This window comes from Ursus arctos, unplaced genomic scaffold, assembly GCF_023065955.2.
Source record: "Ursus arctos isolate Adak ecotype North America unplaced genomic scaffold, UrsArc2.0 scaffold_26, whole genome shotgun sequence".
Lineage (NCBI taxonomy): Eukaryota > Metazoa > Chordata > Mammalia > Carnivora > Ursidae > Ursus > Ursus arctos.
The window spans coordinates 4,539,205-4,563,623 of record NW_026622941.1 but is presented as its reverse complement, the minus strand read 5'-3'; the positions used below and the strand labels follow the sequence as shown (position 1 = coordinate 4,563,623).

The 24,419-nt window shown below is 44.0% G+C and overlaps 1 long non-coding RNA gene across 1 annotated transcript; it reads right to left on the bottom strand.

Moving 5' to 3' along the window:
- Positions 1-1,973: 1,973 nt before the first annotated feature.
- Positions 1,974-17,994, bottom strand: LOC130544876 (uncharacterized). Its single transcript, XR_008961566.1, has 3 exons — positions 17,805-17,994; positions 2,964-3,130; positions 1,974-2,473 (listed from the first exon to the last, which is right to left on the bottom strand). It is a non-coding gene; the product is annotated as an uncharacterized LOC130544876 (long non-coding RNA).
- Between the last annotated feature and the right edge of the window lie 6,425 nt (positions 17,995-24,419).

Here is a 24,419-nt window from a genome sequence, read left to right as displayed (position 1 = left end):
CAAAGTTTGTGTTTCTTTCGTTTTTTTTTTCCTTTTGCCATTAAAACCAGAGCGTTCTTTCTTGCTCTGATAATGTCTGAGTAAGTCAATTCATTGTTGTTTTGTGCCAGATATGAGAACCTTTGGTTTGATTATTTATTCTAACAGTATTTGAGAGGCATTTTCTTAGTAGTTCTACATTAATATTAATTATATTAATATTAATTATATTTAATAATAATAATAATTAATCCTTGGTGTTCTACGCCCCTAAAAATTTGAATACAATCATTACTTGCTTCTCTCTCTGGGTGAGAAGGACTCAAAAAGACATCTAGACAACTGAAACATCTTCAGAGGAGGGCCCTGGAAGAGGGATATAGTAGTAGAAACAGAAAGGTACTTATATAGTCTTTCTAAAGTACTATTACAATAGAAATTAACTTTTTCCTCTTGGTGGAAGTTGTATACTCCACTCCTCTCCTCCTTTTCAAATCTTTCATAAAAGCTCACTTTTTTTTTTTTTTGGAAAATCCTTCCTGAATCCTCCAAGGCTAACTAGAAATCAATTCAGTTTATCCAGTGCAATAACTCAATACACATTTACTGCCATTAACCCTTATATTAAGTACTAGGATCAAAGCACTGTGCTAGGCATTCTGAACTAAAAGATGAAAGAACATATCCCTACCCTGATGACATCTTCTCCCAGGAAGAATTGGTAATGGATTCAGGTCCTATCAAGGGTCATATGGATTGGTTCTAATAGGTTAGATATAGCCATAATCATTGGTTTACAGTCACGTAGGCGCTGCAGATACAGACAGAGAGATCCTGGAGGCTACAGGGTCCGGACCAGAAGCATAGTAGCCTCCATTCAAGATTCTAAGGTTCCTGTGTGCCTCTGAAACTTTCATGGGTAAGAAGTTTTCAGCCTTGCCCCTGCCCCAGACACATTATATACTAATGTCACTTGAAGCATGACACATTAGGACCTGCCCTAGCGCAGGGCTGATCCCTGGTGTCTCAGGGATAGCCCCACCTGAAAATACACAGTGAGTGGAGGTAGCTAAACAAAGCTGTGCTTGATTCCATCTGTTTCCTTTCTGCACCATTTAACCACCCTTATCTCTTTCTTCTCTTCCCAGAGGAAAGAGCATGGGCTTTATGGTCTTACAGCCCAGTAGGTTAACCTCTCCATCTGTGTCAAAATGGCTTAATGGTGATCTTGCTCCGGCAGAAGGGCGTTACAATAAGCTAATGTAGATGAAAGACCTAGCACAGTTCCTAGGAAATAGTGTTCTAATAAAAGTTACTTTCTTCCCCAGTATCTCATCATGCAAGACCATGTGTCTACCTACAAGAGATAAGAGACACAGCACCATGTGGAGAAAGAGTGTCACTGCAGAGGTCAGAGGACCTGTGCCCTAGTCCCAGCTCCAGCATTAAATAGGTGGGCGGCTTTGAGAAAGTCACTTTACCTCTCGAGCCCATTTCTTTAAAAGAGGAGGTTTGCAGGACATAAGCCCTACATCCCCTTTCAGTTTTGTCATTTTATGCGTGGTATAAACTATGATTCTAACCACACCCAAATCACAACAAAGACTGGTCATATGCATCTCAAACCAAAATTCAACTCTGATGGCCAAAACAAAGGCTGATGAGTTAGAACAGCTTCTCCTTCTCACTTGTAAGAGTGAGTGGAAAGTTATATTCCCGTCAGGTCAGAGATTTACAAAGGAGACTTGTAGGTAATGCTCATTACAATGTTCACTCCAGCACTGGGCTATCATTGGGGCTTTCCAGAGGTCAAAAGGAGCTCCCCCCCCCTTTTTTTAACAGTACTTCCTGATTCTAGCAGCCTCAAAGACTGTAAACAAACAATCATTATAAATGGTCATCACTTGATTTCTCCAACACTTGTCAGGGGATAGAGCTCAGTGGGAAAACCAGTGAATTTTTTTTTTTAGATTTTTATTTATTTATTTGAGAGAGAGCGCATGCACAAGAGAACACATAAGCAGGGGAAGAGGCAGAGGGAGAGGGAGAAGCAGACTCCCCACTGAGTTGGGAACAGACTCCAGCTGATCCCAGGACCCTGAGATCATGAGCTGAGCTGAAGGCAGATGCTTAACTGACTGAGCCACCTAAGCGCCCCTACCAGTGAATTTCTTGGCAACCCAGGCTACCAGGTTGTAGTCAGCATAACCCCATCAAGTCTCAATGACCCATATCAATGGCTGAATATGGCAAATCAGCAGATTATCCAAAAATCACTTCTCTTTGACTCATTTTATGTATCCAAATACACTCAAATGGAATTTCTAACTGTCTAATGATTCTTGGCTCCAAAACATATTCAAATTAACATTCTGTCCCACAGTACACAGTAATGGTCACAGATGATGGTCCAAAAAGCAGTGAGCTGAGCTGCTGGAGAAGCCAACCACGGTCCTCATCTTACGAGGAAGAGCCCACTTTATGGTTAATTCACCTGTGGGAGAACAAAAATCAATTATCATCCTAACACACTTGTCTGAGTCATGGATTATTCAAGTTATTCCACAGGAAAACCTGCATAAAGTTTAGGTGATGTTTTAAAATCACAAGTTAAGACGAGAAGAGTGGCTTCAATTTCTTGGACCACCCAGGTATGCATTTAATTCAAATGCAGCTGTGGCTTCCCAGAGGGAAGAGCTTCCCTCTCCTGGGATGGAAACACTGCTTGCAAAGCTAAGGGCTGTCTTCTGTGGATGTGCTTCTTCTCCTGGGCCTCACAGAAGGGAGAAGGAGTCTGATGACCTCAGAATAGGGACTCCGGGCCAAGGGCCTACTCTAAGCTAGGCACTGTGCTAAATGCTTTCCGCACACTACCCCTCTGAGTCCTCACACCATCCCCAGAAGTTAGCTGCATCATTGCCCCTGTTTTATAGATCAAGAAAGGACAACTCAGAAAAATTAAAGAGCTTGCTCAAGTCACACACCTGGTAAGGGATTGAAGATTGCTCAGAGCCCATATCTTCTGACTCCACCAGTGGAAGAGCACAGACCTCAGAGCTGCACAGACATGGTTTTCAGTCCAGATTTTCACATTTAACTCTGTGACTTTGGGCACATGACTTTGCTTCTTGGAGTCCTCTAAATTTCCCATCTGCAAAATAAAAATAAAATAAAATAAAATAAATAAATAAAAATAAAAGGTGGGCCTGGTAAAACCTACTTCAGAGTTGCTATAAAGTGACTGACCCAGAATCAGGTTCACCGTAGACCTCAATAAATGGGTGTGATGGTATACAGCATGTGGCCGGATGTGACCGACTTAACACAGCAAAACTGCATCTGCTGCTATGTTACTTTCTGGCACAAGCACAAGTATAAAAGGTACACCCCACTCCGAGAGGCCAGAGTATCTGTCTACCTGACAATGGCTCTAGACAGGGTAACTCCATCTAAATGGCACCTATCAACCTGTATTCTTGCTGCAGTTTTTTCTGTCACATCTGCTTAGTAAGTGCCCTAAGTGGTGTCATTCTGGGTTGCATACCATATTTGCAGGTATGGAAGATGTTGATTTTTTTTAACTTCTGGAAAACTCAGCTCATGCAGCAGCCAAATCTGCCATACAACTACATCAGGATCTAGTTAATGCATCCTGAGCAAATGTGGGATTAATCACAGGAAGGAAGGAAAGACCCAGCAGTTTAGCAGGTGAATAGTGGAGGGAGAAGGGAGAGAATGATATCAGAACAACTTTGCATGTATGCCCTGGCTCTTTTCCAGCCTGCAAAGATAGCCTTTTCTTTCTTTCTTTCTTTTTTAAATATGTATCTGTATTTTTTCCTCCTGGCCCATAAACCAGATCCTGGAAGGTTCAGGTTATGGTTTCCTGCTGGGAGGCTCTGAACAAATCTTGTCCTCTTCCTTGTCCCTTATTTTATCTCAAGTTAGTTAAGACCAGATTGGACTTCCCTCTCCTTCCAGCAGTTAGATAATGGAGTCCCTGACACTGTTCGTATTGCTCTTTCCCAGACTGAGTTTGGAACAAACTTTCCAGTCCTATAGAATCATGACCTAAATTTGGGTGGATAAGAAAAAGGGAGATTGGCCCAGTGAGCTATTGGACTTTTCTCTAACCAGAGTCAAAGGCTCCTTTCCCTGGCCCTGGGATCAGAGTTTATTTTTGTCTATTGGCATGTCAGGCAGGACTCAAATGATGTAAGAGGAACTCCAGTATAACCAGGCCACTCCAGCCTGTGTAACACTAAATAACAATCACACAAACTTCCTCTTCTCAGCCCCTCTTGTTACAGAGAATCCCTTACCATCCTGTCCCTTTATAAAGACCCTCCCAAGGGTTTCCAGGAGACCCTGTAGGGCCACGTCATATGTACTCACATTGAGTCTCCTCCTCCTCCTTCTGCATCTCTGGCATCCTTTAGCCCATGGCCAATTACCTTGAGGTGGCTTTTAGGAGCCTTGCTATTGCCCATGTTGGCAACATCCCTTATGAGGATGTTATAGCTGTACCAGGGCTGTTATTTTCCAGCATACCCAGCAACTTCTGGATGTCATGAGCAGCAGGACCCAAGCCCACTCCTTGCATTTTGAGTCTCATCAAGCCTTTTGGAGAAACAGCCCCTCTGCTTCTGGTCCAAAGTCTTCCATTGCTCTATAAGGGCACAAAGGCCAGTGTTGGGATAGGCAGATGACACACCATCCCCTCTGTTGTTCAGTTTCTTCCTCCCCTGTCTTCCACCCACAAAATAGTAATACAAACTCCTCAGTTCTTTAGCCGTAAACAAAAGTGTCCATGCAGGTCATCTCATGCAAATGAAGCTTTGGGGGAGAGATGGGGACCTGGCTCCCACTAAGCCTCAATGCCCATTACACAGAAAGCCCTAGGCTGGGCATCCTCTGATGGCAGATGGGTGTGGGCAGCACAGTCTTTCCCTTTGGGCTTCCAAACATTGTTCATGCCTTGAGAAGGGAATTTCTCACCGATGTGTCTGGGCTATGTTCTTATATATTTAGTTGGATAGGTAAATAGACATTCCATTTATGGAACAGGGTTGACCCATTCTCACATCAGTCCCAGCTTTGTCCTCCTATTTCAACGAATTCCAAAATCTCTCTGTCTCAGCTTCCTCTCCACATCACGACACTGTTGGTTATTAACGTTCTTGGAGAAAGAGCCCTTGCAGTTTATTAGCTCTCAGCTGTTGGTAGCCTTCCCAGAGGTATTTACATTTCAAGAGGAGACTCTGGAAGTCTACCTCACCTCCAAGTTACAAAAGAATGAATCTCTAATGGTGGAAGGTCAAGCATCAGTGACAGACTGGTGGGAACATGATTTGTAGAAGGTCACCTTGCCCTCTTTAAAATCATTACACTTATTTCATTCTTCTGCCCGCCAGGAAGTTCTGGCCTAGCCTAGAGGCTGCAGAGAAAACATGGAACTTGATCCTTGTGGGGGATAAAGCACTGAACTTGAATAGGGAGACTCAAATTCTAGCTCCACTTCTGTCACGAGTTGAAGACCCTGGGGTGGGGAGGTGTCAAGACAGAGGCCTCTGAGCAAAAGGAGGGGGTGACTAAGGCTTGTCCCTTCCCTCACAGCCCTTTGTATTTCTGGTTTTTATCTCTTTCTCTGTAATGTGAGGAGTTTGGACAAGCTGAATTCATGGGTCACTTTCAACTCTTTCATCCTATTATTGTGAATCCTGCAGCTGGCATTCAGAGTAGAGTTGCTGTCCCCAGGAAAAAGTATTAGGAAAGTTTGCACTCTAAGGGCTCAGGCACTTAGGCCTTAAAAACACCCAAACCTACCTATCTTCATAGTTATTTTTCTTTAGGAAAAAAAAAAAGAAAAAGACAAGCTTTAAATGCCACCTTGAGGAGCTCAAACGCTCATGGTCTCCTGGTAGGAATCATCTGTTTTAAAGTACTGTATCCAAGCTAGACTTGCAGAAAATGTCTGTATAACTGGAAGTTTATAGGGAAACATGTCAGCTAAGGTTATCCAGGCACATTCAATGGGCAGGCTGGTGAAATGCATCTATGGACTGGTACACCTGGGTATCTCTTTGCAAGGTAGCCATAAGCTGCTGCCTGTTCCTCCACCACCTTCCCCATCACATTTCTTACCCTCTTCCCCTGCTGTCTTTGTTTCCTGTAGTTCTGTACAGATGCTTTTAAGTGGCATATAGAGCCTGAAGCATGAATAAAAACATCTGACGGTCTAAAATGGCACGAATATATAACGTATAATAACTCCCCACAGTAGAGTCAAGAATCAAGAGGTCTTTTTATTCCTAGGCAAATATGGCATGAGCTCATGTGCACTCAAAGCTCTTTGGGGGTGGGAAGAACTCTCAGGCTGGCCGTTTCCCCTGTGGGTGCTCAGAGGGGTGTCTTAATCTTTCTTGGCCCACAGGAAGTGAAACACAGGAAAGTCTTCCCAAGAGAAACTACAGTAGCTGCTTCTTTGGGGGTTAGTTTTTTAAAAAGCAGAGAAGAGAGTTATCTGAGGAAAAGAGTTTCAATTCCATCCTGCCTAGAGCCAGGGGACAGGACATGTGTCTTCAAGAGTCCCCTACTAAGTTATACAACCTATGATTATAATAAAAGGACTAAAAAAATATTAACCAAGTTCCTATGGCTCTTCTGAAGACAGGTGGTTGAGCATGGTTGGTTCCCAGCCTGCCTCCAATCTGGAGAGTCAGGGAGAATCAATGCACAGAGGCCCACAGAGGTAGAGAGAGGATTAGGCCAGGCCCAACCTTGAATAAGAGAAGCTGCTGGGGAAGCACAAACTCGTGATGGGAACATGAGCCCCACTTGGTTTTCTCAAACACAATTATACAGAGGACAGAAATTTGAGGGGAAAATTACTTTAATAACATATGAATTTTTTAAAAGCTTCCAAACCCTCCTCTGTGGAGAAGATTCAGACCACTTCTCAGCCAGAATCTGTTGTGCCTTGGTTCACATTCTGTTGACCTGTGGGGCAGCCCCAAATACCCCTCTCATGCCCACCAGGTTTCCTGAAGCAGCTCTTTGTGGATTCACCTGGACTTCTGGTACATACACCCTCCTACAATAATTTTTTTCTCTTCCTTCCCAAGGCTGTCAAGGCCTCTTCTTTACTGGTCTTCCCCCTCCATCCAGGAGAACTGGCAGTGTCCCAAATTGCCAGGCCACTAGACAGAGTGTCCAGAGGCCCAGGCCATGCTTCCCTCTTTTCAGCTGGGCATATGCCTGATGTTCAGAGCAATTTAAGTCTGCCATTGTAGTGCTTCCAATCAGAAAAAGTCACACAGGTGTGTTTACTGAAATCCAGAGCATCAGTCTAGGGTGAGAGATAGTCTCCCCAATCTCATCCCTGTGAATGACTAATGGGATGGATTTGATAATTAAAATAAAGAAAACATATAATGGGGATGATGGCAACCCCTAGCCATGTCTCTTTAAGCTCCAGAGATAAAAGCAAGGGCTTGGATCGGGATTGAGAGGAGATTGCCAACATGTCCTGCCCATTTCACACTTTGATACAGTGAACCTACACAGGAAGCTCAGCTCATACCTTCTGTCTGGGCGGTTGCTTCTATCTAACCAACTGTCCTGTGGAGAGGACAGGTACATTCACTTTTCCTCAACCGGTTGTGAACTAAGTGAAAATGCCTTGCTCTGTTTAAGACAGAAGTATGTGCAGTTAGTAAAAAGTAGGTCCTTGACTTCCTTCCCATTTCTTTTGTTTTTATTACCTCTAGTAATTTTTATAGAGGGAGCCAGTGAATGATAAACTGTTTGGATCTGTAATAGCCAAAATGACTCTTTTTCATATACACACTTAAATGACAGTTTTACTGGGTATACAATTCCAGTTCAATATCTTCCCCCACCCCCCACAGTTCAGTGCCTACAGCTTCACTGCATTGTTGCATTTAGCATTGTTCATGAGAAATCTGTTGTCACTCTCTTTTTTTTTTTTTTCCTCTTGGAAGTTTGGTTTTTCCTTTTTGGTTTTTTTTTTTTCCTTTTCTTTCCTTTTCTCTCTCTCTCTTAGTAGTTTTCCTTTAACTTTATTATTGTGATATATCCAGTTACAGGTCTTTTCTCATTCATCATCTTTGAATCTTGGGACTTTTGTCTTATATTTTATAACTTCTGGTAAATTTTATGGTATTGTTTCTTTTTTGTTTATTCCATTCATTCTATCCTTCTAAAATTCTTTGTAGACAGATACCAAAATATCTGAATTCATGTTCTCCAAATCTCAACTTTTCTTTCCATATTTTCATCTCATGATCCTTTTAGGTGACATAAGAGAATTCCTCCATTTCATCTTCCAGTTCACTAATTTGCTCTTAGGCTATGTCCATGGTCCTGTCCATTTGTTGGTTTTTAAATTTTGTTGTGAATATTTTTAGGTTCCAAGGTCTTTGGCTGATTTTTTTTTAATAGACCCAATAGCAGTACTTATTTCAAAAGCTCCAGAAAAGTCCTCTTCTGCTTGCACTACTAACACTTCCTAGGGTATGAACTTTTTTTTTTTTTACTGCAATCAGTATCTATTTTTCACATTGTTGGTTTTCCACACATTTTTGGTGAATCCTACACACATGCTTGTTTTTGTATCAGAAAACCTATGTTAACCTGGTCAACAGAGAGAAAGAATAGGATGTATTATGGGGCAGGTTTTACTTCAGCCTGTTCAACCAAAGTGAAAGAAGGTGCCTGCTGTTGGTAGAGTGAGCCAGTATGGAGTAAAGTAGGGAGTATAAGGAAAAAGATCTCACCTGGAACTTACTCTGACCCTCTGACCCAAGCATCCAAGCAATCTCTATTGCTCACTGCCTACCCTGAGTAGGTCAAATGTTGAGGTGTGAGGGAATCATCTGCCTACCTGGATCCCCCTGGCAACCCCAACTACTTGCCTTGTCATGTACTACAGCCTTCCTTTTGCTCCATACTTGCTATTTTGAGACCTGGAACCCATTTTTTAGGAACCCTTCTATGGCAGCAGTTGGAGCCCTGGCTTCCTTCATCAGATCCTAACTACTTTCCATCCTTCAGGGAGTCCTCAGTTTCTGATCTACCAAAGACTTCCTTTTTTGTTTTCTAGCACTGGGCATGTTTTTAAAATATATGTCATTTCTATGAGAATTGTTATCACATATGGGAATTTTGGATGAAAGGGTGAGATTGCCAATTTTGCTTAATCCCTCATCTTAAACAAAAAAAACATGATATGTTCTCAATAAAAGGTGGCTGACTGAATGCACTCTCATGTTTCATAGTAAGTTTTATTTTAAAATTTTCTACATTTGAAAAATTGTCGATTTATTGACTTAGTGACTGATTTCAACATGCCCCTCCCCCCATTTTAAGTGGATGCAGAATTTGGCATCAGTTAGTAGGATCTTAGTCAGGACCCAGTGGCATGGCTTTTCTTGCCTTCCCTTATTGTTCCAGATTTTCCAAGGATTGGTAAGTTGAAAAAAAGGCCCTAAATTTTCATTAATAACAGATTCTCACATGAGCTAATACTCATTGGTGACTCCTGATGTTGAGTATAATTTTGTAATCTTCATGAAGTATTAGGAAAATTTGGATTCTAGAGAAGAGGATGGGCCTTTGACAGCACAAGGAGGAGATGAATCCAGTCTTTTTCCTCCTCTACCTCTGAGGTACACACAGAAGCTCAGCGATCCTGCCTCATTTTATGTCCTCTTAGTGAAAACCAGGGTACAAGTTTCTGTCCTGCAATTTCTGCTCACAACACAGAAAGCACGCATGGCCAGCAAATGCACCATGTCTTCTTACAGAATGTGGAAGGGACCTAGCCAAGGTTCTGTAGAATAAATCCCTGCATAGGGTGGGAAGGTGGATGATGTGGCATCACAGTTAAACTCATGAAGTGTTGTATCATAAACACTCTCTGATTCCATTGGCGAGTTCAGTCCACCCCTTCCCTACAACTCACCAAAGCCCTGTCATGTCCTCAAGGTCTCACTAAGTTTCATTTCCGTGAAAACGTTCTTGTGTTCTCCCAGCCCATGGGGAATCTTTTTCTTCCTTAAACTTCCACAGCAATAGACAGTGTCACTGACTTTGACACCTCATCTTATAGAGTTTTGTCCTACTTTAGCCAAAAGTTAATCCAACAACTGTGATTATGCAGAACCCAGCCTAAGGGAAGGAAAACACTCTCAGAAAAGGAGAATAGTTACCACGTTGTCCATGCAACACTCCAATCACCAAACCAAAGTTTATTACCCTTAAGATGAATGTGAAGTTAAGCTTGCTCATGAAACAAAAGTAGTTCTCTCATTTCTCCAGTCAATCCTCAATTCTAATGGTTACAGCCAATTAGGGTATAGTAGCAGCTAGAAGAGCTAGAACTTGACAAGAAATGACTATCATGGGTTTGGAAGAAAGAAGAACCAACAACTAGAAAATTTGGGGGATATTCAAGGAAAGGTCAAGTTAGAACCAAACCATTAGAAAGAGATGAAATTGTGTTCTGTGAATTCTGTTTTATAAGACAGAAGAGTTTATCTTTTTAAAGATCTCCCATCAAAAGTATTCAAATGTTTCTGAACTCAAAAGCTATAAGAATATCTGCTGCAGGAAAATCCAGGTATATGATACACCCCATGTCCAAACCAAGTTGAATAAAGAAAAGTCAAGCCACTTTCCCTTTCTGTGTTACAGATGCTTAGCCATTTCCTGGCCATGCCTCTTGATTTCTCAGTTGTAAGCTCCAAGAGGGCAGAGTCACGACCTTCTGTTTCATTTCCCTCTCAATGCCTGGCCCAGTGCTAAACACACAGAAGATGCTTATGCATGCTAGTTGAATGAATGAATGAATGAATGAATGAATCTGAAAAACTGATCCCTTCCTCTAACTTTTATTATTAGGCTCACTGACTTTTGTTATTCTGAAGAAAGATTAGGAAGTGGATATTTTAAAATAATTTTTGAACACCTAGGAAGCCTTGCAAACAAACCACTGCAGCTCCACAGAGCTCATCACCACCCAACCTTTAGCTTCCTCTTCACTTCCAGCACTACCATAAGTAAAATTTTTTCTCTTCCAATCAAACGTACTCTAGGCTGACCCTACAAATATAAATTCCTGAGGAAAAAAAAGACAATACAGGATGCTGATTCTCTTAAAAATGCTGCCTGATTTCTCAAAGGCTGGAGCCTTGTGGGCCTAGCTTCTAAGGAGCCCTCTTCTCTCCACCACCTGCCAAATGGGCAGACTCAAAGCCTAGTCCCTATTTAGCTCATGCTAGGATACTCTCATCCCAGACCTTGCAAACAGCTGCAGACACTCTGTTAGGCAGAAAGTAGGAAAAGTAGGAGATTGCCATCAATGCTCCAGGGGAGTCATCCCTCAGCTGACTATTCTGATTGACCCAGACATGGAAGCCTCTGCCTGAGAAGGGTTTTTTCAGAGACCCATTCAATCTGCCTCATTTCATGACCTCTCTTCACAGTATTGAGCAAAACTCCCGCCTTAAGAGAGAGATGGGAGAGGAACACAGAGAACATATGGGATAATAAGGGGCCTTGCACACCTGTGCACTTTCCATATAAATGCAGACCAACTCACAGACACTTCCCTGGTTCACTGTTTATAAACCTGCCAATAGCAAAACCTACTTCAAGCAGAGAATTAGACTCCAAAGAAATGGTCTACCCTCAGGTAGACCAGCTGACTTAGTCCTCCATTGCTCCACAGGCCCACATTTCTGTAACTCCACATAGATAAGAGCTTATCCTTTTTAGAAGCCTCTGGAAAAGCAGCTTCACCCTCTATCATTTCCTAACACCCCGGCTCCTAGCAGGAAGTGTTGATGTCTACCTAACCTAAACGGTTCTCACTTACAACTGAAGCCCCCTTTAAGGTGCTTGCCTCCTAGTAGGGCCAGAAAATGTTTGGGCCTCTGCTCTAGAAACTCACAGTGTTGGGATAGAGAATAAAGGAATTCTTATTAAAATCAGTCTTAAGACCCGTTACCCAAAAGAGGTCTTCCCTCTATAAAAATGCTTAGATTCTTAGTAGACAAAACACATGACTCCTAAAGCTTTGCTGAACACCCAGCCCTTTCCCCATTTCTTAGCAAATTGCCAGAAAGTCAACTTTAAAAGCTCTGACATGGAAAAAGGTGTCTAGAAAGAATCTAAGGTACAAAATTAATCAGTCTTTGGCCCCTCATCCTCCACATACATCATACACTTACAGGATGTGGAAGAGAGTGAGCATAACAAACAAGAGTGTTCTGGGGCACTGGGCTCTCCTGGGAGGGGAGCCCACTAGCTGCCTGCACCTTTCCCTCCCCAGGAATCAGCAGTCTGACACCACACTGGGTAGGGTGGTGAGAGTGGCAAGCTTGTCCTACCAGTGTGGCCTGAAGAAATAATAATGCCCTGGCTTTTGCAGGACAACGGATGGAGTAGAGGGACAGGGGTGTTTACAGATTGCTTGCAATCCATCTCCACTTCTATTAGAGATCAAAAGTAATGAATACCCCAGTAATTTCTAACAGCTCAGGAGATGGTAGGGTTCTATAGACCTAAGGACTCTACCAGGCTGAGGGCTGGCAAGCAAGATCAACCCAGGTCGTCAGGCAGAAGAAGCTCCCAGGGATCCCTCTAACTAAAAACAGGCAGGTTCATTCATGAACTGATGGGAAGTGACATTCAGAGACACTCTGACCTACCTGAAAACTGATTTTAAAACAAAAGCTAAAACCAGTTCAGTGGTAAAGGTCAGTCCTTGCTTGACAGTCCCCAGGGCAAATGTCCACAATTCTCCCAGCTAACCAGAATACGAAATCATGCATTTCCTCTAGGACTTTGCTCTGCACCTCCCCTCTCAAATGTTCCCTGCCCTCAGCCCCCAATGTCACCTTTCGTGACCACCGCCACTGCAGTACCTCAGAGCCAGCCCAGGACCCTCCATGACCACTAAGTTTGATTTGTGATTTGCACAAAGTAAGATGAAGACCCGGTTTCCTCATCATTAGATTTTCCTCCTCTCAGAGACCAAGCAGTCAGCAATACCTGAGAAGAGTCACCTCTATGCTAATTCTACAGACACCATTCCGCCAGGGACCCTACCCTCAGGGAGCTTACAATCTGATTGGCTGACAGCTCCTGCTCCCAAGAGGAACAGAAAAATAAACAAGAATGAGAGTGTCACAAGCAAATTAATAATGAGAGTAAGAATTTGAATACCACCTGGATAGTTCCATGTTTAAGTTTGTTCATTCAGCAAATGTTTACTAACAGCCTGGTATGCCTGAGGTACTATGTGGGTACTAGAGATATAAAGATAAGTAAGACATGATCCCTACCCTGGAGGGGATGCCTTGCACAGGGAAGAGCACTTGAGAAGGTAATCTTAAGACAATGAAGGCCTTGACAGGAGTGTGAAATGACTGCTATAGAAACATCTAGGTCTTGGGGTGCTTAGGTGAAAGTTTCAGCAAAGAACCCTAACTGATTATGAGGAGTTATTCAAGCAAAGAAAGGAAGGCTCTAAGGTGGGCACAGAGCTGCAGGCAGTATAAACTGGGTGGAAAGGAGAAAAGAAAGTGTTGTGTCTTCTGGTGAGGACAGCAGCTCAGGGGCACTGGATTAGAGGGCATCAGGTGAAAAGCTGACAGGCAAGAGGCAGAGAAGGGTTCCATGTGTTGCATGCCTACAATGAGAAAGGGACTTTGATAGACAAGTACAAAAACAAAAACACTATAAACATTACTTCATTTTATCCTCACAGCACCCCCTGATGTAGGCATATACATAAGAATGCGGAGGCTCATAGAGGTTAAGTAACTTACTCAAAGTCACACAGCAAAAATGCTGCCACGATTTGAACAGGAGTCTATCTGAGTTATCCCAAGTCTATCCAAGTCCAAACACTAGTCATGTTTATATTACCACAGGATGTGAAGGGCCTTGGACACCCTGCTAAGGAGTTTGGACTTTATCCTGAGGGCATCGGGGAAGCCCTGAAGAATTTTGGGCAGGAAGATGGCATAAACAGATTTGCATTTTTAGAAGTTCATTTTGACAACTGTGTGGAGAATGGATGGGAGGGGTCCACACACCAAGTCAGAAAGTGCAAGCAGGGAGGCTGCTAATAAATCCCAGCTAGAAACAGTGGGGGTCTGGAGTATGGTTGTGGCAGCAGAGATGAAGATGAACTCCATAGGGAGTAAGAAGGTAGAATCAGTTGACCTTGGAGATGGACTGGGTATGGGTAGAAAGGAAAATGAACTGCCAAAAGTTAAGTGGGAAGAACAGAGAAAGCACCCAGTGGGGTTGGTAGGAGCTGGATTTCACATAATAGTTAATTTGGCCAGTTGGGTGGTTGGAGACACTATTTATCAAGATAGGGAACAAAGGAGAAAACAGGGTGGGGGATGAAGGAAGAAATCTAGTTTTGGGGTAGCAAGAGGATGTCCCTACAGGAGTTGGCTATCCCATCTGGTCCTCAGGAAGGACACCTGGCTGGGCTTCCATCCAATAGGCAGTCATCAGTGTCACAATCACATTTGAACTCTCACCCAAGGAGAAGGTGATGATTGGGAATCGCAGAGAATTGACATGGAGCTCTGGAAAACCGTAATCTTTAAGTGGGATGAACAGAGGGAGAGGATCTCAGGAAGGAGAATGAAAAAGACCAGCTAGAGAGACAGAAGGAAACCCAGGAGACAGTACTAGCATGGAAGCCAAGGCAGGAGAACATCTCTAGGGTGAAACGGTCAATGGCATCCCACTGAGGAACCTTCAAGTCTGGGAAGCCTGCGAAGTAATATCCATTGGGCTTTATGATCCGGAGGACAGCAGTGATTTCAGCTGAAGGGGTTGCATGGAATGTTCATGGAAGCTAGGTCTATGAAGTCAGATTGTGAGGGTTGAAAGGTGAATGAGAGGGGATGCCATGCAGACATTAAACGCAGACAGTACCTTCAAGAACACTGTAAGGAGAAGCAGTGACAGGGCCATTGTTTCACGGGGGACCCAGGGTTGAGAGAGGGTTTTGTCATTTTTATTGAAAGAGCCAGGAGCATATTTAAATGCTAATGGGAGAGCACTGGTGGTGAGGAAAAGGCTGAGGAAAAGGAGAGAAGGAGCATCCACGGAATAAGCTCACTGAGAAAAGGGGAAGGGATGGGACTCAATGCTGTGGGCAAGTATTAGCTTTACTCAAAAGTAAGAGCCGGCTGCCATTGTTATGGGAAGAGAAGCTACCAGGAAGAGTGGGTCAGAGGGGCCAGAGAATGAGCAAGATCCTCACATAATAAACTTCGCTTTGACCTTGAAGTACAAGGTGAGGCTGCTGGAAGTTGGGGCAGGAACAGGCGAGTTAGTAGGAAAGAAAGTTGACAGGTGGGGGTTTGTGACAGATTTTGTGGGGGCCGCACATAAAACTGGCTGGGGTTCAAGGAAGAGCTTTGGGCAGGCAGCAGCACCAAGGACCAAGTGCAGATTGGAAATCCGGTGCTGGCCTAAATGCAAGAGGTAGTGTGACCCTAGGCAGCTGTTCGCCACCCCAGCCAGGAGCAGAGCTGGCATCCAGCTAGACTGAGTAGGCTTCTCCCCAAAGGCTGACAGGGGCAGACAATGAGGTGAAGGAGTAGAAGTGGCGAGGGAGTGGTTGGCACATTGTGTCACCGAGAAGCAAGTGATGGCATGAGGGGACTTCTTGTGGGTCTTCGGAGGAAATGGAAAGGCTAAGTCGTTGATACAGTGAGGCCTCGAGGTCACAAGGCTGACAACTGCAAGGACCGGAAGTTGGGATGGAAGAGACCCCAGCATCTCAGCGTTAAGAGGTAGAGCAGTTCTGGAGAGTGGGGATGAAGAGGGTGATTTTGATTGTGGAGTGACAGACATTTGCAATCACAGCAGCCTTGTCTCCACCAGAACATAAGTACAAAATAGTCACATTCAGCAAGGGGTCACCACTGGAGCTTCTCTAGGAACCTCGCGCCTTTCCCTGCCTAGAACATCCCTTTCCCACCTCCCGTCACAGACTCAGACCAAAAGAGCCCGGCTGGCCACGAGCTGACACACATTGGGACTCCTGAGTTGCATCTTTAAGATAGATGAGGGGGAGAAACAAAGGAGAGCTTTTCTGGCCTCCAATCAGAGGCCACCCTCCCAGCACACCATCCTCTCCCTCCCACCCCAGGGGCTTCCTGGTCTCTGACCTAGTTGCCTCTTGGCTCTTAGCTTTTGTCCCCAGACTGACCCACAGACTTGGTCTCTGACTGAGCTTTCCTTTACCCTATGCAGATTTTGGCATGGTTGGTGGCATTAACCTTGTATTGGGTCCAGATGTTCTCTTGCTGTTTCCAAGTGGGCTGACTTCTGGAAACAGTCCACGCCTGCCGGATTTGTAGCCTAATCCTGTTGGAACTGGTGCTTGAGTCCCAGCACAGCACCCTAACTCCCCAGGAGGTGAAGACGAGACCAGCATCTGGGCTGTGGGCTTCCCTTCATGTTCCCCTCTCCGTAAGCACGGGCAAGCCATTCATTTCCCAACAGGCCTGTGCACCCATGTCCACAGGTGGGGAATGGCCTGCTCCTACCCCCTGGGCTCCTTGAGCTAACCTAATACTTCCAGCTCTCAACACTTGAGCACCCTGTGTCAGACCCTGTGCTAGGAAGGTATGTAGTCACTTGGACTTCCCAAAGAACTCTGTAGCGAGCATTATCCTAACGTTACAGTTGAGGAAAGGGAGGCTCAGAGAAGTTAAGTAGCTTGTCCCGTTGTCGCACAGCTTGCAAGTAGCAAAGCCAGGATTCAAAGCTAGGCCTTTGTTCTACCAAAGCCGGGAACCTCAACCTTCTCCTTGCCAGCCCCCCTTGAAGGACTGATGGCAAATTCATGTTTTCATTTGCATCCATTCATTCATTTATCAAACATTTGAACACTTGCTAAGCTCCAAATGTACTTCAAGACTTAGGAATGTTAAGTTTGGCATAAAAAGAAAAAGGGTCAGATGAACTGAGGTGTCGATAGCCAGGGGCACGGTAGAACCCATTTCTTATGCCAACCTGCAGATCACCTCCTGTAGCCAGAAAGGGCTCTGCAAACCTTTCCAGTCACCACTTCTTGTTCTCATTTACAGAAACGAAAAAGAGAAGGTCAGAATGAGGCACTACCTTCCAAGCCTACCATTCTCTGCAACCTCATGGGGAGATCGGACTTGAAAATCAGTGCTATGGGCATTGCTGTCTCTCCCACACACACTGCAGAGGCCTTTGGAAACTTTTCAAAGCACCCCCCCACCCCCACTGCCAGTGCTTCATATTTTTTATTGCCAGGACAAAAGTTCAGACAGGCAAGTCTTAAGAGACCTGCTACTCCCCCATTCAAGCCCTCCCCCCACTCCACACACACACACACACACACACACACACACACACACACACACACAGAGGCCCTACCACCAACAGTCTCTTTCCACATAGGAGAAAAGGCTGTTATCCCAGCAATTGCTTATTGGACCAGAGACAGGCATCTGATCTATGGACAACCCATTTATTGGCCAGTGACCCAGGAGGTGATAGCACGAAAGTGGCTACTAACATGGGCCATGGTGACAATGGTCTAATTGAATTCTCTGGAGAAGTCTGAATGTGAGAGAAAAGGCAGCTGGTAGAGTGACTAGAAGCTAAAAGACACAGAGAGAAGCCACAAGGAAGCAGAAACCATATGCTGGCGTGTGGAGCAGCAGGACCCGCAGAGGCAGAGACAAAGGAGCAGCGAACCAAGCATTAGGATTGGGGAGTTCTACCTTGTAGTGGAGAGGATGAGATAACTTGGAGCTGCTTGAGGTCCAGAATCCTGTTCCGAGCTCCTAGAAGCCAATCTGCCCTCAGTGATTTTGGAACCCTAAGACTTCGGTGGCCTCCCAATTTCCAGAAATATCCTTACAATAAATCCCCATTACTGAACGCAACCTGAGAGGATCTCTGCGTCCCCGAGGGAGGCTGACTAATACTCGGGCTCTTTAAACCCGTACAGATTCACGGGAATAGATGGGGGAGGGCTGGGAGCATGGGTGAGTCACCACACAAAGGCTCTTGGCATTTTTGTCACTCCATCCTGCCCTTCTCATTCCTGCCAAAAAGCACAGCGACGGCACAGCCCAGATCTGGCTCTCTCCAGTCTCTAACAGCACAATCACTGAAACGCTCCCTAAGTACAACCATCACTGCAATTGCTTTTCCATGAAGAAACAACTGTTCCTTCTGACCCCCCCTCACACACAGTCTGCCAGAACTCAAGCACCAGTCACCAACCCCTGGACTCCACCAAGAGTTTCCCCAGTGGAAAACTACCACTTCAAAGCAGTGTGTCTTCCCCTTAAATGTATCTTTTCCAGTAGCAGGTTTGAACTTTACGTCTTTAAAAAAAAAACTCCAAATGCTTTTTTTCAAGAGCAGGCCCTGTGTCCCAAGGCCTGTGGTGAGTTGGAAGCTTGGGTCCCTTGAAGTAGCCTAGTCTCCAGGTTCACGCTTAGCTGAAGGAGGGCTTCTGTTGTCCTCTCCCTCTGTCCCTGAGGCTCCCTCAGAGGGCACCCCTGGACACAGCTGTCCACCAGAGGCAGTGGTTTGTGATGGTGCCTAGTTCCTACAGTCTGAAAGAGACCATTCTAAGATGGGTGCTCACTTCACATCTGCCCCATGTCCTCCACTCAGAAAACCAGTGGATAAGTCTACACCAGCAGTGGTTTCCCGGATGGAGGTAAGGCTAGCATGTATGTCCCACCCAGTGAGAAGAGAAAACAAATGACAGAGAGCCGCTGGAAGGGGACAGCTTTGAACAGGTCTTCCCTCAGCAGCTCCCAGTGCCGACCACAGCCTTCTGTTATGTGCACCCTCTTTCCCTCCACCGTAGCTGAGTGCTGCCCTTGGCCCTCTGAGTAAGAGGCACATTGAATCTTGCGGAAAAATCACAAAAGCTAAGTATAACTGGTGCAGTCGCCATGACATCCCAGATGCCCAGGAGACTGGAGGATTGGAAACACTGACACACCTGCTTTCTAGGGTTATTGAGGCGTATGGGGCTGGTTGCCTTTCCGCAGAGACAGTGGCATCTCATTCTCTGGCTTTGGTGGGAAATGAGCCATTTCGCATGTGTTGTCTTTTTAGCTACCTGAAATTTGACACCAGAGGTTAAGATTCCATTAAAAGGCTGGTAATTTTTGAAAGAATTTTTTTTTTTTTACAAATTCCATATGATCCACTCCTGTACCTTTTTAAACTAAGCATTTTGAAAATAATGTCACCTTTTCATGATGACTTGCTTGGGGTCGTTAGTGTGAATGCCCGTTGTTGCTCTGAGATGTGCTCCATCCAGAGTGCAGGGACCATGTCTTAGTTGTCTTTATATCCCTCAACACCTCGGCTGGCATGCGGTCAAGCAGTGTTGTGGGCCACATGTGTGGGGTTGCATGGAAGAAAACCCAGAGGTTATGCACCAGGAGGCAGGCAGAGCTCATGGCTCTCCATGGCCCTGCTTTGGGAGTCGACTTTTCCTTAGTGACTGAATCCTGCCTTGGTATCAGGTTCTCACATTGCCAGATCTGAATACTCTTTGTTTTCTAACACTTGTTATTGAGAAATAGATCACATATAAAATTTACCCTTTTAAAGTAGTTTTTAGTAAGTTCACAAAGTTGTGTAATCATCACCTCTAATGCCAAACTTTCCTCCACCCTCAAAAGAAAATCTCATATACTTCAATTGTCACTCCTCGTTCTCCATTCCATTCCAGCCCAGCCCCTGGCAACCACTAATCTACCTTCTCTGTCTCTCTGGATTTGCCCATTCTGGAAACTTCCCTAGAAATGGAATCATACACTCTGTGGTCCTTGGTGTCTGGCTCCTTCATTTAGCATAATGTCTTCAAGGCCCTTTCGTGTGCCAGACCTGTTGCTATTCTTCTTGCTCCCGCTTCTGAGCATTCTCTTCACCTTCTCCTTTGCATTTCTAATCTTCTGTGAGCATGATAACACAACTTGTTAGGACATGTGCAAAACAGACTAGATCTTGTGGAAAACTCTGAGTTCTTGTAAAAATGTGGGGTACTTGGGCACTTTAATTTCAGGTGCTCAGAAGTGTTACTTGCTTGCTTTCAATTTCCTATTTTCTTAACAGCCAGCCACTATTTTCTGGATTAGTGCTTCCCAGGTGAGAAAAGGGTCAAAGGTCATTCACTTCATTGTGCTGTCCATTTTTACAAATTCTTTTATACCTCTTTTCTATATTGAGCCTCCCACCAGTATGGAAGAATTGGTTCATATAAGAGAAAAGTGGCCACTGACACTTAAGTATAGGCCTGATGTTCACAACGAGGGCTCAGTTTGTTAGGAGCTAGCCATGGTGTTCTGTTGGACATAATCTCACGGGACACCAACACCAGACACAGTCACTCTGTGACTGCGAGACAAAAAACAACACTGTTTCATAATCTTGTCAAAGCCCAGACAAAAAATCAGGTCACTGTGCAAATCACAGAACTATCAAGCACCTCCCCACCCTGGATAGTTAAGTGACTGCTGCTTCTTTCCCGACCACAACTTCAGCCTTGCTCCATCCGTCTCACCTTTTAGATAAGAATTATCAAGATACACAATCATAACATTTCACCTGCTTACTGATAATAGTCAACTCAGAGAGAAGAGCCCCCAACCTTCCTAAACACTCCTGGAAAATCACCAGACACAAGCCAAAAATCCCATTAAGTTTTTTCTAACATTCCCTTTACTGGTGTATGTTCTTCCTCCTTGCAACAAGTCAATGAACCCAAATTTGTTCAACCACAGGTATGTTTCTTGGTGGTGGTTTTTACCTGGAGAATATTGGCAGAAATCAAAGTTCTGCTGAGAGTAAGGAGAAACACTCACTTCCTTGAACCAAGAGACTCCCACCCCCATTATGGTTTACAGACATCTGAAACCTGTTGATTCTATGCCTCTCTGGGGAACTATGCAGCCCCTAGATAGGAGGTAAGCTCAGAATGAGTTGAATTCCAGTGTTTTTTTTGAGGCTCTTCTGCTTTGGGCTTATTCTATGTTCCTAGAAATTTGATGTTGTGGGACTTCTCAGTTATCTGGTCAGTTTTAAACTGTTCCCTATTGAAACTGTTGAGCAGCCTTCTAACAGCTGCTCCTATGTCTGTCTAATGTCTTAAGTGTTGTTTGTTTTTAGGTGGAGAAGTCAACAGGAAGAGCACAGACACAGGCCCAAGAAGTCCAACCTTGAGCTGGTCTCTGTGGCAAAGGAATTCAGGAGATCTCCTTCGATCAGAATCCTTTGGGTCAGATTTTACCCCAAGTCACCGTTTCAAAAAGGCTTCTTCCCCAGTCTGGTCTTCGTGTTGTTCCAGAAAACTGCTTTCGTTAATGTCTCATCTGCCTGGAATCTAGAGGATTTTCAGCTGGCCCCTGATTGGTGACCATCAGCCTTTGGCCTTTGACCAAGCTCCAGAGACAGAAAATCTCCTTACAGTCTATTTTGGCTCTCTCGGGGTCTTCTTTATGTAAAACAGCACTCTGCTGAGCCAAACACCTGCTGCTTTCCCGTTCTCTAACGTGTAAAGGCGTCTCCTTATTTCTCTAACACAATAGAAGACACACTTTGGAACTGCAATGGCCACTTGAGGGAATTTTGACATGAATAAGATGGTACAGATACAGTACGGAAAGTGAAGAAACCCTCATGAAGAGCTTGTGCCTAAAAGAGAGATCATTTGGTTTAATGTAAGAAACGCAGGCTTCCTCCTTTATTTCCATATTTCAGGGATTATTAAGTGCTGACTTTTTATCGTCAGCTTGATAAAATGTCTAGGGCCCAAGCTATTGTCTAAAACAATATGGTGTCACTCTCTTTCAAGTGTGTATGTCAAAATCCGTTGTTCTACAGCCAGCCTTTTTACCTCTCCTTGCAGAAGGAGTCTCATTACACTTGCAGTGATAACTTCACATATTGAAAGCTAGCTCCCTCAAAATTTTTTTTTGTTTCTATCCCTTTATTTTTCCCTCCCTTTGGAAAGTATAAAGATCGCTGATCAAAAGCATCATTCCATTGTGTGTGTCTTCTACCACTACCTAGAGTCCAGATAAACAGTCAAAAATGTTGACAAAGGAAGTTATTCAATTCAATTGTGTTCCTTTTTTGTGGACACTGAAAAGCTTATTTAGATAATAGTCTCTCTCTTTTTACCACATTTGTGAGATAATAAGGCTTTAGCTCCAAGATAGAGAGTCCTGGGCTTGATTCAGAGTCCTTAAAAAAGTTTACCATGTACAAATAATTTTGCTTTGAACAAGGCCATGGTTCATACTTCCCAAGTTTTCCACATTGGTTTTATGATGTAAGTAAGTTCCACTTTTTCCATAACTTGTTTTAAAATAAAAATTATACATACATACATATAAAATTACATGGCAACTAAATAGACTCAAGATAATGGCTCATTTGGGAGACATGCAAAGGACGTTGAGATTCTGGTTCATGTGCGGGTCATCCACTGCTTGCTACTGTATTTTGACTTCTCCCTTTTCTCAGTATGAGCTCTCTTACAGTCCTCCTGTTGTTTTTGACTCCCTGTGGTCTTTTGCCACTTGAGAAAAAAATGAAACTCTTGCAATTTTCTCCAACCTTAGCTACTGCTCTGAATTTAACTGATTTTTTAACCAATGTAATTAGCTCTTCCTTAAACACTTAAGGTAGATCTCCTTCTACATGTCCCTTCTGGTTCTTAAGTTTCACTGCATAATTAATTCCAGACTTGAGTCTATAAAAACCAAACCTTACCCCACTTCAACAAGATGCTTCTGCTGGGGTTACTGCAACCCTATCAGCAAAGCCTAGCCCATTGGACATGAGAACTAATATTGGGGCTTTTCTGGCTACAAGAGTCAATCTGTTCTTGTTTTGCAGGAACTATTTGATTCCACTTAAGGAATCTGCCCACCTTGAGGGGCAAAAACTTGGCTCACTGCTATTATGCTAAATGATACTTATTCTCCCAATACAGTCTGTGCCCCACTAGGGGATTATTTCTCATGGGGACATTGGGTTTACAACCATCTGCCAACACACTAACTTATTACCCTATGTGTTCAGGATAGCTTTTAGAGACTTTCAGGTGCTTCAAATTACCACCCTTCCACTGGATCAAATTTCTCTGAAAATTATACTCAGAAACCTCCAAAACAGGCAAGCACAGAGTACATCATGCATACTCCGAGAGCTACAGTTCCCCCATCAGGGATTCATACAACTGAGAAAGGTAGTCCAAACTTTTCTCTGACCCTAACAGACACCGTAAATGACAGCAGCTCATTTTAAATTTCATTAGCCAGAATTGGATCATGGCATGGAGAATCACATGGCCCTAAAGTTCATCTCAGGTGGTCAAAGAGAAATTTATATTACAGCAAACAGGTCTTGCTATTCCTATGTCAATACTATAGGACAAGCAGGGCAGTATGTGACTAAGTAAAAGACAACACCACCTGGCTCTCTCAAACAGTCCCAGATGGATTCCGGCACATGTTTTCATTGTTTGTGTTTTATAATCTAGGCCCCTTCACTTTGAGACCTGTCACAAAAATTAATCATCCCTTTGTTTCTAATGATTGCCTATGTTGCAGTTGGTTGATATATTCTGTCCAGGGTCTTTGGGGCTACTGGGCAGGAATTATCAAGTCACAGGCGCCAACAATTCACCTTGCAACAAAAGAACCAGAAGAAATATGACCCCTAGTCCAGCTACACACTACGTTCTCTGGACACCCTCTTGATTCTGATCAGCATAAATTCAGCAAAGGGCAAGATCTGGATGTCAAGAATTAGTGTCCTATAGCTTGGTTCTATCTCCATGGCCAAAAGGAAGTATCTTTGGCTGGAGAGCATTGAAACATTATTTTTTTTTAGAAAAGGAAATGGAGGCTCATAGAAATTAAGTGACTTGCCCAAGTTCACACTGTTAACGTACAGCAAGGCCAGAACTTGAACTCAGGTTGTAAGACCTGGCCAGGGATCTGAGCAAAAGTGCATCCTGTTGAGTTTCCTCTCTCAGTACCAATGAGAAGCAAGAGAAACTGGGGGAACATCAGACTTGCCATGCCAGAGCTAACAACAGCCTTCTTAGTCCCATAAACTGATAATGTCAGAGCTCAAGGAACTTTAGAGACCATCCAGTCTAACTTCTCAGTTTATAGATAAGGAGACAGGCCCAGAAGAGAAATGTGACTTGTTCAAGGTCACACAGCAAATTAGTGGCAATGTCCAGATTTGATCCAAGATCACCAGAGCTTGGTGCATGGCCACATCTTGCCCCTCATCAGCAGGTGTATTCATCCTGCCTGGTTGCTGGAGGATGTTATGTTCTGATT